General features: G+C 50.7%; 1 pseudogene; it reads right to left on the bottom strand.

Moving 5' to 3' along the window:
* Window positions 1–6250: 6250 nt before the first annotated feature.
* LOC149749353 (uncharacterized) lies at window positions 6251–10034 on the bottom strand (annotated as a pseudogene).
* Window positions 10035–13423: the final 3389 nt, after the last annotated feature.

Here is a 13423-nt window from a genome sequence, read left to right as displayed (position 1 = left end):
CACTCAACTTGCCTCTGTTTCTCTGAGAGGCAGTCAGAAGGGGACACAGGCTCTCGGCAAGTTTCTCAGTCTTTTTTCAAATACCTACCTGCTGCCCCCTGAGTCAGTGCCCAAGACTGGCATTGTTTGCTGGGACAGGGCTTCCCGTTTATTCCTTGCTTGAGAACACTAGATTTATAACTGTCGTGGACACCTGTTGTTTTTGACTACCCAGTATGCAAACTGTCTTCCCAATTTAGAAGAATCCCAAAATAGGTGAAAGCCAGGGCCCTGCCCCCCCGACGGAGGCTGAAAGGGAACAGACTTCCACCCACCCACCCACCCACCCACCCCCCGCACCACAGGCTCATGCCTGAGCCAATGGCGTGAGGTCCATCCCAGCTGTGATGTACTCGATTCCTGAGTTTTTCATACATTCTTTCTGATGATAAGAGACGTGGCTGAAGGTGCGGGGGAGAGAGGTCCAGAATCAAACTTCCTACTACCGGTGCTTCTAAACAGTTCTCCAGAAGTAACTCTAAACCCACCTTGAGGCTCTGAACTCAGAATGATTCTCTAAAATTGAGACCAAGACTGAGATAAAAAAAAACTTGTGCCTCTCCCTGCTGTCACCAGGGATTACCGTTTGCACCTTGGAGAGGAGCCCTGAGGCCCTGGACGTGGGTGGCAGCAGGGAACAGCACAGGACTTAGAGTCAGGACAAGCTGGGCCTCATCCCAGCTCAAACCCTGATGCTGAGGGACCCTGGGAAGATGGCTTTCCTACCCTGGGTCTTGGGTTTTCCACATGGAAAAAAAAGGACTGAGTGATTTTTAAGGTTCTTTTTCATTCTGATTCTCTGTGACTCTGAACCTCGAAGGAGCTGTTATTTCCTTGAGTTCCTACTTACTGTTTTCCCCCTTCTTGCTGGCTTTTGTATTAACGCTTTACAAATTTGTGAATGGATAAACAAAAGGTGATATATCCATACCAGGGAATATTATTCAGCCATAAAAAGGAATAAAGTACCAATACATCTACAATACAGATGAACCTTGAAAACATTAGGCGAAGTGAAAGAAGCTAGTTACCAAAGACCATAGATGGTATCCTTCCTTTATATGAAATGTTCAGACTAGCCAGATCTATCGTGATATAAACCGAACTACTGGTTGCCCAGGGCTAGCAGGAAATGGGGAGTAACTGCCAAGAGGTATAGGATTTCTTTTAAGGGTGATGAAACTGTTCTGAAGTTGACTTTGGTGATGGTTGCACAACTCTGTGAGTATACAAAAAACCTTGAATCGTGCAATTGAGATCAGTGGATAATTGTATCTCAATAAAGCCGTAAAGAATAAAATCAGGCAACAAGTTTAAGAGAGATCTGATGCATTGGAGGACAGCCTTGAAAATTAAATCCACTCACAACCCAACAATTCTATGTTGTTTGGTGTTTAAAGTCTCTCCCTTGGTCAATTAACCAAAATTAATTGATTTATTTAAATGTAACATCTTTAAAATTGCCCCTTCTCGGAAGGTCTAATTAAAGTCTAATGGGATCAAGAAAAGGAAAGACGGTGTCTGACAAGTTTCCACACTTGATTCCAGAGAGTTCACTGAGGGTAGCTTCTCTTTTCCCGAGACTTTTATGAGGTTCTGTCGGAAACTGTCCTCTGAAGCAGCATTATAGAACAGTGCCTGCCATACTTTGATATGCACACTAACCACCTGGGGGTCTTAGACTCTAATTTAGTAGGTCTGGGGTGGGGCCTGAGAGTCTGCATTTCTAACAAGCTTCCCAGTGTTGCCCATCTGCTGCTGGCCCGTGGACCACACTTCAGGTCGCCAGGCTCCAGGGCCGCATTGTCCAGTGCGGCTGCTCAGCACGTGTAATGTACTGATCTGAATTGAAATGTGAGGTGAGTGAATGAGAGAATGTAAGTGATGTAAGTATAAAATAGACACTGGATTTCAAAGACTTAGCGACAAAACAAAAGAATGGGAAATAATAATTTTTACATTTGTTGCATGTTGGAAAAATAATATTTTGAATATATCAAATTAAATAAAATGTAGTTTTTTAATTACAAGTTTTGTTTGGGGAAGATACCTATAGTCCCCTGCCCCCTGCCATTATTCATCTTGCCATCTTCCTAAATAATAGACTTTAAGCTGGGTGCATGGTGGTCACCTGGAATTAAGACTACCTTTTCCGCTTCCCTTGCAGCTAGGTGGGACTACCTGACTAATCGCTGCATGGAATGTAGGGAAAAGAGTCCTGTGGCTTCTAAGAACCTTTCCAAAAAGATTATATAGGTGCACTCTGCCTTCTTCATTCCTTCCTCCAGCCTGCTGCCCAGAATGCAGAGAAGTTGCCATCTCGGACCATGAGGTCAAGGCCATGCCCAGTAGAACAACAAAATGTAAAGTCCATGATGGCAGAGATTTTTGTTTGTCCTCTTTTTTCCTTCCCCTACTTCTATAATGCCAGTGCCTAACTGGTGCTAAACAAATATTTGCTGACTGACTGACTGATTAAATGAATGAATAAATGAATAAGTCTGGATCTCTTATACTAGGGAGGTGACATCAACCCCAGACCACCCACCTAAACTTTTACACGAGAGGAAAACAAACTTCTACCTTCCTTAAACCCAAACCTAATTCTAATCAACACAATATTGAAAAGTCCTATAACTGCTTTATGCCATAGAAGGTTTAGTTAAAATGTTAAGCTAAACCTCATAAATCTAATCACATTTTAAATGCATCGTGATATTCATCTTTTCAATGTTGTACATTATTTTACCATGCTTAAATCCATCCGTTCGTTTGTTTAATAAGTTGAGGTTTCGATATTTCAAGTTTCTAAAACCAAGATATGCCTCTCACAGTTCTTTCTTACTAACAATTCAAAGCACTGTAGAAATTCAACCCAGCAACGTTTTTCCTAACAGCTGTAGGGTATAGGTGAGTTAGAATCAAAAAGTAGCATTTTATACGATAGAGATGAGATGATTAAGGGAAATTCTTCCATGTCATTCTCTGTCCATTACACTTCACTACTTCTAAACCAAAAGGGAATTTTACATCATAGAGATTAGTAATAGCAGATTTTAAGCAAAAGCAAATGTCTTTTTCTTATTTGTAAGAAAAACATCTCATTGCATTCACCCAAGTTTTCAGCCCGGCTAATGTCTGAGAAGAATTATGCCTTTATACACTGCTCCTTAAAAGAAAAAATTATTTGTGGCTCTGGAAAGGCCACCAGACTACCTAACTCTGGTGGGCAAACATGTGGGGATGAAAGTCCCATCAACCCTGTGTGGGATACTGTGTCCTGGTTCCCTGTTCTCAAGGGAGCAAGAGAGGCAGGAGGATTTCAATAAGCCCTGAGTGGACAACAGGTGAGACCAGAGATGGGGTTGAGGTTAGAGGGCCAGAGAGGACCAATTTGTGTGTGTGTATATATATATATATATATATTTTTTTTTTTTTTTTTGCGGTATGTGGGCCTCTAACTGTTGTGGCCTCTCCCGTTGTGGAGCATAGGCTCCGGACGCGCAGGCTCAGCGGCCATGGCTCACGGGCCCAGCCGCTCCGTGGCATGTGGAATCTTCCCGGACCGGGGCACGAACCCGTGTCCCCTGCATTGGCAGGTGGACTCTCAACCACTGCGCCACCAGGGAAGCCCCCAGAGAGGACCAATTTGAACTGGCCCTAGGTATCTGCACTTGGAGCTCTTTCCAAGGACAAGGAGACTTGCTATCACCCATCAGCAGGAGGGCAAGGAGAACGGCCATGTGATTTTTCTCCCTTCCAATTCCTGTAGCCTGGAGTCCTCATCCTTCATTCCAAACTTGCCAGGCTTTGAAGCTGTAGGAAGCCAAGTACCAGCTTCTGGTCATGTTGGATTAATGAGTGGTCACAGTGACAGGTTCTACTGAAGGTTCTGCTGCTGGGAGGACACCTCTGTGACTCCAGAGGAACTCTGGAGGAGCAATTTAATCAAATGGCATCCACACTGGCCACACCATTATTCTACTGGACTGGAAGCCTCATGTTTACTGTTAGAGAGTTGATCCATAAGCCCAATGCCAGCACATTTCTTATCTGGATGTTACAGGGAAGCTTCTAGACAGAAAGCACCTGATCTATAAGTTCCCTTTTAGTTGAAAATATATATATATATATATTTTTTTAATATACCATTGGCACAGATTTTCCCAGAGCTAAGTTCCAAACTAGAACTGAGTGAAATACCTTTAAAAACTGTGTTTAAAAGCTCCAGGGCCACAAGATGCTATTTAATGACTGATTTGTGACATCCTGAAGAGGATGGGAATTCTGGGGTGTGAGGAGGAGGGAGAAGGTAACTACATAAAAAATGCAAGAGAGGAGAATGCACAGGTGGCAAGCAAAGGATGCTAAGGGATGAGGCTGGAGAGGCCGACAGAGGCCAGTGGAGAGCAGTTCTGGCTAAGGAAGTGGACTTTGGCCTACTATGAGTGAGGAGGCATTGAAGGTTTTAGAAGCTGAGCAGGACAGGGCCAGGTGGGTATCTTGAAGCATAGACCTAGTAGTAGCACAGTGGTTGAATGGATGGAGTTGGGAGCCACTGAAAGCAGCTACTGCAACTGCAAGATGTAAGACCGTGACGAGGCAGGGGCATGGGGAGGAGGGGATGGTGGCTGCTTTGGCGGTTGCTGGTCTTGGGGTAGGAGGAAGCCAGCCTCACCCGCAGATGACCTTCAGATTTCTGACTTGGGATCGGGAGAGATGGAGAAGGAACAGTGGCTTGGAAGGTGGCAGGTAGAGATGAGGTCTGCTCTGGACAGTGAGTTTGGGATGCTTCTGGAGAGCCACATGGGAGACTTCTGCAAAACTACCTGGGTCCTGAAATGAAAGGACAATGGGCAGTAACTTGAATCCACAAGAAGAAATAAAGAACACCAGAAAAAAAAAAAAAAAAAAAAAAAAACCTGCCTGGGTCTACATGACCTACTGAGGGGTATCTTTCCACTTATTCTCACAATATCGTCTCCATGTGTCAGAGGAGGATGCTGAGGCCCAATCTGGAAGCTGACCCTGAGCACAAAGTGGCTTCCAGCAGTAAAACTACTTCCTTCCAGGAGCAAGTGCCACCATGCTTCTGTGCTTACTGTGTGCCCGGCACTGGGCCCCCAGCTTTCCATTCATTCTCTATTTATCCCACAACAACACCTTGACGTAGTTATCACCCTATATCTCATATGGGCAAGTGAGAACTAAGACTGAGAAAGAATAATTTACATGCCTAAGTTTCCAAAGCTAGAAAGTAGCAGAATTGGTGTTTAAACCAGGCCTTCAAATTCCCCCCAATGAGCTTAGACTCAATGATATCATTTTGCTTCCAGATGAGGATCTGAACTGAAATCTAACCAGTTCCGTAATGGTTTCACTTGCAAACTCACTCATTCACGTATTCATTCATTGAATTAACACTGAATTCCTATTAAGCACAAAGTATAAACAGAGTCAACGCAATGTGGGTACTGGGGGTGGGAAGGGTGCTTGTGGTTGTATATGAACAAAGGAATCTTTGTCTTCAAGGAGTTCTAAAGCAGAGGTCAGCCAACTACAGCCTGGGCACCACGGCCCACTGTCTGTTTTTGTGAATAAAGTTTTATTGGAACACAGCCACCCTATTTGTTGACATGTCTATGGCTGCTTCTGTACCAGCAACTGCAAAGCTGAGCAGTTACAACGGAGACCAAATGGCCCACAGACTTAAAGTGTTTACTCTCTAGCCCTTTACAGAAAAAGTTGCCAACCCCTGGTCTAGAATCAGGATCACAGAGGCCACTGACTATGATAAAATCTAGATTATTAAAATGGCACAAATAAAGAGCTGTGGGGATGCCGAGGAGAGCGACTAAAGCCACAGGCAGGATTCACCCAGGAGGAGGTTTTCAAAATGGCCTCTGACAAAGGGATATTAGCAGCAGACTCCAGCCCAGAGCACATCCCCCTCCGTGTGCCTGTGCTTGAATGCACACAGTCCAGGATAGGGTAGGAGATGCTAGGGCACTTGGAAAGTAATCATCCAAATTCTCCTTCTGGAGCATCAGAAGTCACGGCAGTGCTTCTGGCTCCGCCATTGCTGAGCTGAGGGACTTTAAGCTCATCTACTTACCTCCTGGTCCCCAGATACCAGCCATCTCTTACTGGCTTATCAGGTGATGAGAGGCAAATGTGGGGGGAAAAAAATCCCTGAGTGACTTGTGAAAAATTTAAGCACTCGACAAATCCTGGGGGTCCTTCGGGTGGTCGCATGCACCAACAGACTACCTTGGAGATCTTCACACGTCGCACTTAGAAGCAAGACTGTCAGCCCTGAATGCACCATTGCCTTTGTCCCCGGCCGAGCACACTCAATTTTTTATTAATTCACTCAGAATGCAGCTTGGTAGGTTACGAAAGAGTCCTTCCCTGCAAGGAGTCACTTTCAAGCTGGGAATGTGTGGACATCCCACCCCAAGAGGTGGTCGTGTGTTTCCCGGAGGCGGAGGCAGCCTGGAGGTTGGAGCTGGTCTGAGTTTATGCTGGAGGTCTGAACCCAAGGGAACATGTTTTGTCTGGAACCATCACAAAAAGGTCTTTGCAGATCCTCAGCCAGCTGGCCCAGCTCTGCTAGACACTATGTTCCCCGCTCCCTCACCCTTCCTCTAGGAAGCACCTCTTCTGGCCCGGCTTCGATGATGCTCTTCCGCTCACACCCTTGAACCCACATCCCTGGGCCCGAGGCGGAGCCCGCAGCTCTGTCAGTGCTGCCTGCCCGCGGCACCTGGCTGGCCTCCCTCCGCGCTGGGCCAAAGCCTGGGACGCAGGAGAAACCAGAGCTCGCTCAGCTGGCCAGCGCCCGGGCTTCCTGTCCAAGTGTTTGCGGCTGGGCTTCCTGCTGACGGAAGGGCGGCTTCAGCGCTCCTCTGACATCCCAAGCGGTGGCTCCCAGGGCCCTGGCCGCCGAGCACGTCCAGCTGGCACCCGGCGCAGGAGCCACAGCTCACTCCGTGCAGCTGTCAGACAACATTCACAGGGACGCTGGGGTCAGGCCTGGAGAGCTATAAAGGGGATTCCTTTGGGGAGGGAGGAAGCTGTGAATCAGCCCAGAAACCCGGGAGCTCAGGCTTGTCCTGGGCAGACGGCCAGAGCATGCCTCACATACACCCCACACTCCACACTGACTGACCCCCTCGCTTCACTCGGGCCCACCTCCCTCGCCACCTGCACGCTTCTGCCTGCGTTTCTCTGTGAGTCTCCACCGCACAGCTTCCCTCTGCCCCGGGTGGCCTGGGAACAGGGCCCAAGCACCCAGATGATAGCCCACCCTGGTTCTGACCTCACTCCCTTGAGGAATTTAACTTCACGGAGAATCAGCTTCCCCTTCACAAGTGGAAACTGGAGAGTGAGAATATTTTCTGAGCATTCCATGTTTATTTTCCCACATTTCACGGGCAGTGACACAGGAAATGGGGTTAGACTTGCTCTGTATAGCTCCAGAGGTCAGAACAAGCATTCTACAGAGGCAGAATTCTGTTTAAACAGGGAAAACGAACCCAGAAAATAGGCTGTCCTCTAAGGTAATGAGCCCCCTGTTACTGGAGATCTTCAACAGAAATTGTTTGCAGAGACTTTTCAAGTGCTAGACTGTAAGCTCTGTGAGGGTCCCTACGTGTCTCCATTCCTGCTGCAGGACCAGAAACCAGCGCAGTGCCTGCCAAAGAGTAAACGCTCCAAATATTTGTGGAAGAGAGGAAGGAGGAGGGAGGGGAAAAAGCAGGGAAGGAAAGAGAGATGGAAAGGGGGAAGGAGAGAGACAGAGAGAAGGAGAAAAAATGGAAAGGATCATCTTCAGAAACTGGAGAATAGATTCCTCCTCTAGGAGAGAGTTTGGACAAGCTGACTGCAATTGTCTTTTTGTCTCTATGATTATAAGACAAGGCGATCAGGTGTCCACTCCAAGGGGACACATCAACTCCAAAAGCAGGCTGAGCAACTCTCCTGCAATGGTGTGTGGTCCAGGCACAGGCCTTTCTACCCGAGTGCTCTGTAGTCTACAAACCCACGCACGTACACGTTGTCCCTCACTTCTAGAGAACTCTGAAAAATGCAGAGTCCCCATCTGAAAGACCGGTGCTGAGGTTCAAAGATGGTAAGTGACTCGTCTGAGCTGGGTCTTACCCTCAGGTCTCCTGATCCTGAGTCTAGTACCCTCTCCTAATAGGCATGTTGGTCTGTCTTACTACCTGACATAGAGATTTCTGCCCCTGAAGACTGGTATTATGGTCTAACATGAAACCTGGTGCTTCATTAAAAGCATCTGGGGGGTTCCCCTATCCTTTGCAAAATGTAAGGAAACATCTTTCTCACACACACCAAAAAAATCCTCCTTTTCCCTGTCTCACTCCCAGCAGGGATAATGCTTGGGCATCACCACTAATCCTGGTAACCAACAGAGGATCTGGGACTATTTCCAGAGTTTCCACGCTTACTTTCCAGGGCCAACCCTCCTGATCACCCGTTGCAAAGATGCGCTCTTTTCCAAAGGCCTGACTAGCAGGAGATTAGGCAGGTCATTTGCTTGTCTTCCCTCCCCTCCACGCTCCTCCACTGTCTCTCACAGGGGACTGGCCCCTGCAGGCTACATTTGCCCAAGTCCCAGCCAGCCAGGAGACTGAGGTGGGGGGAGGAGGGGAGAAACTAGAGTCTTTCTCCCCCTCTCTCCCTTTATCTGGCCGATCACTTCTGGGTCCCAATTCCTGCCAGGGAACCTCTGCCAGGGTTCCAGTTCTCTCTGGGTTCTGGAAACACTACCTATTCTCCGACCTTTCAGCAGGAACGGTGCCATTTTCCCGTGGTTGCTACCCTCAAGGCTGCTTTTCACCCAAGTCTGCCCTTTCATCTCCTCCAATGGCTTTATTTCCGGAATGGGTTATGTTTTCTGCCTGGACTCTGATACTGTGTCAGTGTGGGTCGGAGGAGACCCAGCCAGAGGCAGTTAAATGGATGGAAATATGGGACAGTTCTATCTTGACCACCTCCAGGAGAGTCAGAGGCGGGAGGAATGAGGAGGCAGCCAAGTGCACCTTGGCTCCACACGGGGACCAGAGGACCTGGAGTCTGCCTACCTGTCCCGCCGCAGGCCCCTTCCCCTCTCACAAGGCGCCCCCTGCCCAGCATCTTTCACTGCAGGACACAATCAGTGCTTCTCACACACCTGGGCCAGACAGCGTGACTCAGCCTCTCAGAGCTCTGAGAAAGCCAAGCTTCTAGGTCCAGAAGCCTCTACGTCAACCTCCACTGAGGTGGAGAGAAGTGCTCCCTCAGTAGCGTCAGCAAAGAAAGCAGGTGTCTTTCCTCCCCACTCCCAGGCTCCCGGCATCTGGGACTCAAGAGAGAGAGAATCACAGCCTCTTCCTTTTCCTCCCCCCATCCCACCCCCAAGGCCCCTCACTCCCTTAGGCGAGGTCTGATGGGGACTTTTAACAGCCTTGCCTGGGCAGGGGCCCAAAGGGGAGGCTGTGTTCTCTGAAAATATTATTCATGAGGGCAGATACCGCATGTAGAAAGGAGGAAAGCTGGGCCTCGCCTTTAGATTTATGTGGACCTCCTGTATGCTTGTCGCTGAGATAAGTACTTTTACATATTCTATGTCATTTCATCAGACTATAATGGGAGAGAATCAGACCCCCCAAAATGCATCAGGCTCCATTCAACATATCTTTACTGGGTACCTGCCAGGTACCAGGTGATCTGCAAGGGTCTGGAATCAGCCAGACCCACCTGGGTTTGAATCCAGCCTCCAGCAATTAGTATTTATGTGACCTTGAGCAAGTGACCCTTGCCCCTGAGCCTCAGTTTCCTCACCTATGAAAAGGGCACAATGATAATCTTGTCTCATTGAGTTGGTGAAGGATTCAGGTAGGTCGCAAACTTAGCAAGTGTCCAGCACATGGTAAACACTCTTCAACAAGTGGCAACTTTATTAATTAATAAATCTAGGATACCTGCATGGCCCTATGGCAGCATCTGGGGGCGAAAAGCATTTCTGAAGGCTGCCCAGCTACTTCTGTTAACACTGGCAGTACATCACAAAGTCTTCTGACTCCAGAGTAGGATACAACATGGCTCTTCCTGTCTCAACCTCAGAGGCACCCCACACACCCTCAGTCCCCCTTGGCAGGTCCTGCCGCCACCCCTCTGAGTTGCGGGATGTCCGCTGAGGTCCAAGGTTTGGAGAGTTTCTGGGCCTGGGGGGGTCACACTGCAGCTGGGCGGTGCCTGGTAGCCCCACGCTTCCTGGCAGCCAGGCCTCCTCCCAGGTCTCTGAGAGACGGAAAGTCCGGCTCGGCTGGGACGTTTGCCCTAAGGGAAGCCTTGCAGAGAGGGTGCGGGCGGGAGGAGGCGGGAGCTGGGCGGACTCTGCTCCCCTCCACCCCCTCTTCCAGACACACAGACAATCCAGTCTCTGGAAGTGCCAAGTGCTCCGCCTAGTGGGGAAGGAAAGATGTGAGATCCCATTTGGCTGCCCCTCCCCCTCCCCCTCCCAAAAGGTGGGGTGCCTTCACCAGGCCTATCAGATGACAGCAATGTCGGTCCCATTCTACAGCCCCTCGTGGTTGAAAAAGCCCCTTCACATCCAATTCCCACAACTTGGTGCTTTTTCAGGGGGCACATTTTTAACACCCCATTTCACAGATGAGAACATTGAGTCAGGCTCTGGCAGTCTTTGGCAGAGCTGGAACTAGAAACCGGGTCTTTTCATTCTCCCTTTCATTGGCTTTTGTCAGTGCACCAACCTCAAAGAGGGAGACGTGGCCACCTCCTCGCCCACTGCCCACCCCCCTCCACCCCGACCCCTCAGGCAAATATCACACCATCTTGAAAACAGAACTGGTTCTTTACTTTGCCCCTCAGTCACAAGAACCTTTGTGCCCAGGAGTAACCTGATTAAACCCACCCCTTTCCTGCAGGATCATCCTGTGTTTGCAAACCGGCACGTCTCAGAGTCAGCCTCCCCTTCCATCAGCAGGCCCGTCCCACTGCTCCCAGGAAAAAAAGGCTTTCTGCTCACTGCTGTCAGATCTAGGGCACAGAAAGTCTCCTCTGGGTCAACCGCACACAAGTTGCGCTGAGCCCATGAGCTCAAAGTCTGAGGGGTGGGGGTGGCAGGGAGTGACTGCAGCCCTGTCAACCGCGTGCCCCCTGCCCTGGCAGAGATGGGCTGGAGAGGAGAGGGAGGCGACCCCTGCCCTGTCTTCTTCCCTGAAAACAAAGTCCTTCCTTTGAGCTCTCCAGAGGCTGGCCTCCGGCTCTGAATGCGGCCACATGCAGCCTTCGGGATCCCCAGGTCCTGGGGACGGCCCCAGAGGTCTGGCTTGGAGACCCAGCTACCACTGGTGCTTCTCCTACAGAGCAGGGCTGGAGAGGTGGGCCTGGGGTCCCCATCCCACAGGGGGGCTCCACCAGGCCTGGGAGCCTGTTATCCTCCCTGGGCTCCGGGAGGGGGGCAGCTCGCTGCGGATCCTGCCATGGGACAGAGCTGGGCCCGGGCTCAAGGCCAGGCCGGGCAGACAGTGAGCTGTGTTTTCTGGGAAGGCGTCCAGTCCTCGTGCCCTCAGGCTTCCGGGCATTGAGGAGAGTGGCAGAGCAGGCCCCTGCCACCATCCTCGCTCAGCCCAGCCCCGGTCTCTGAGCCAGAACATTGCAGCAGGAGGGACCACTACAGCCAGCCCTTTCCCTAGACCACTGCTCGGTGAACTAAAGGGTACTGCATGGAGAGAGGAAGCGGCATGCCCCGAGGCCTCAGCCCCCCCACCCCATGTCCAAGTCCTAGGGTGTCTCCTCGTGAGCATATCCTAGCTCCCCTGCTAGGCTGAGCTGTTTGAGGGCAGAGAAAGGCATTTCTTTGATTTGGCCTCCAAAACCATGGGTTATCTTCCTGGGTAGTGTGGCCATCGCCCTGCAGGGTGGCCACGTCAGGTCACCGCCCTGAGCCTCAGTCTCCTCAGCTGCGCTGGGGGAAGTAAGCCCTGCTGTGCCCCGCTTCCCCGGCTACGGGACGGAGCCTTAGAGTGTAAGCCTGAGGCGCATACTCGGATGAGAGCTTCTCGCTGTTATGAACATCTTATTGACCTGGTTTAGAACTTGCATTTCCCACACAAGGGGAGATCAAGGGGAGATGAAGGGGAGATGAAGAACAGGGGGAGTGTGAGCTGCTGGCCGGCAGACGGGCCTTTCTCAACCATCTACCCTGAGGCCCACGGAGCGCCCGTTCCAGGGCCCCATGTGGCTGCCAGAGTGGATGCTCAGCAGCCTGAGGGCAGGAGGGGGCAGTGACCCCAGTGGAGCCCCAGCGTGTGGCCGCAGCGGCCCTGGAGCCCACCACCTTCCTCACTTGGTAGAGGGGCCTACCTGCCTCTCAGAGGATGCGGGGCCTCTCCCGGCCCCTCTCTGGGCTGCTCAGTGAGCACCTGGGAGCCACATTTCCAGGGAAGGAAATGGGGCTTGGACAGACGGTGAGGAGGGTCAGAACCAGGTCATAGGAGAAGGCACTCAGGCAGTTCAACCCAGATCCCCAGATGGAGAGAACTATCTCCTCTCAGCACACTCATGGGAGAGGGGATTGCACCTTATCTGACCCCAAAGGGCCCTAGGGTGAACGTGTATCTAGAGGGCAGACTTTGACTGCTCTAAGAAAGAACTCTCGACAAGCTGAGCGATCCCACAAAGAATAGCCGAGTTTGTGGGCAATGACTTCCTGGTCCCTGGAGGTGTTCCGTGCTCAGATTGGACACACGTGGTGGTAGGAGGTGACTCTTTAAAGGGGATCACGAGCTAAGGACCTTCGGGACCCTCCCCACTTCCCGGGGGTCCCAGGATTTTCTGGTCACTGAGGGGTGCAAGCCTCTCCCTGGTATGAATTAGCCAGCACTGCCGCAGAGGTTTATTCAGAACAGAAGTGCTTGGCCAGCGCGTGCTGCCAGTTCCGCCCGTAGCGCTCCACATATTGTAAACATTATCCACACACAGGAGGGGCCCCGGCATCTGTGGGGACGGGCAGTTTAACGGGTTATAAACGGTCCTGTTCCCAAGCATCCTTCTGTTGACACAAAAAAAAGTGTCTCTCTCTCTCTCCCCTCACTGTGTAAATAGAGCCCACAGACGTTCCTCAACTCACTGCCCTGAAGCACGTGGCCTTCTCAGTGCCAGGAAAAACATGCCCGCGCAGGAAAATAACCCACCCTGAAACGTGGCAAAGCCAACGGTTCAGGGCCGGGTGGTCCCTGGTTGCCACACACGAGTTTGGTGCGTGGCCTTCACCCGCCAAAATCCACACTCCAGTCACGCTGAGTCAGGAAGGAGGAAGGTGCTAGGCCATGGCCCGTTGCTCAGGAGGCTG

The sequence above is a fragment of the Delphinapterus leucas genome, chromosome 4 (assembly GCF_059928025.1).
Source record: "Delphinapterus leucas isolate spDelLeu-1000000601 "Yukka" chromosome 4, BTC_Dleu_Yukka2, whole genome shotgun sequence".
Classification (NCBI taxonomy): Eukaryota; Metazoa; Chordata; class Mammalia; order Artiodactyla; family Monodontidae; genus Delphinapterus; species Delphinapterus leucas.
The sequence above is the reverse complement of the archived record's forward strand: the minus strand, read 5'-3'. Positions and strand labels throughout refer to the sequence as shown.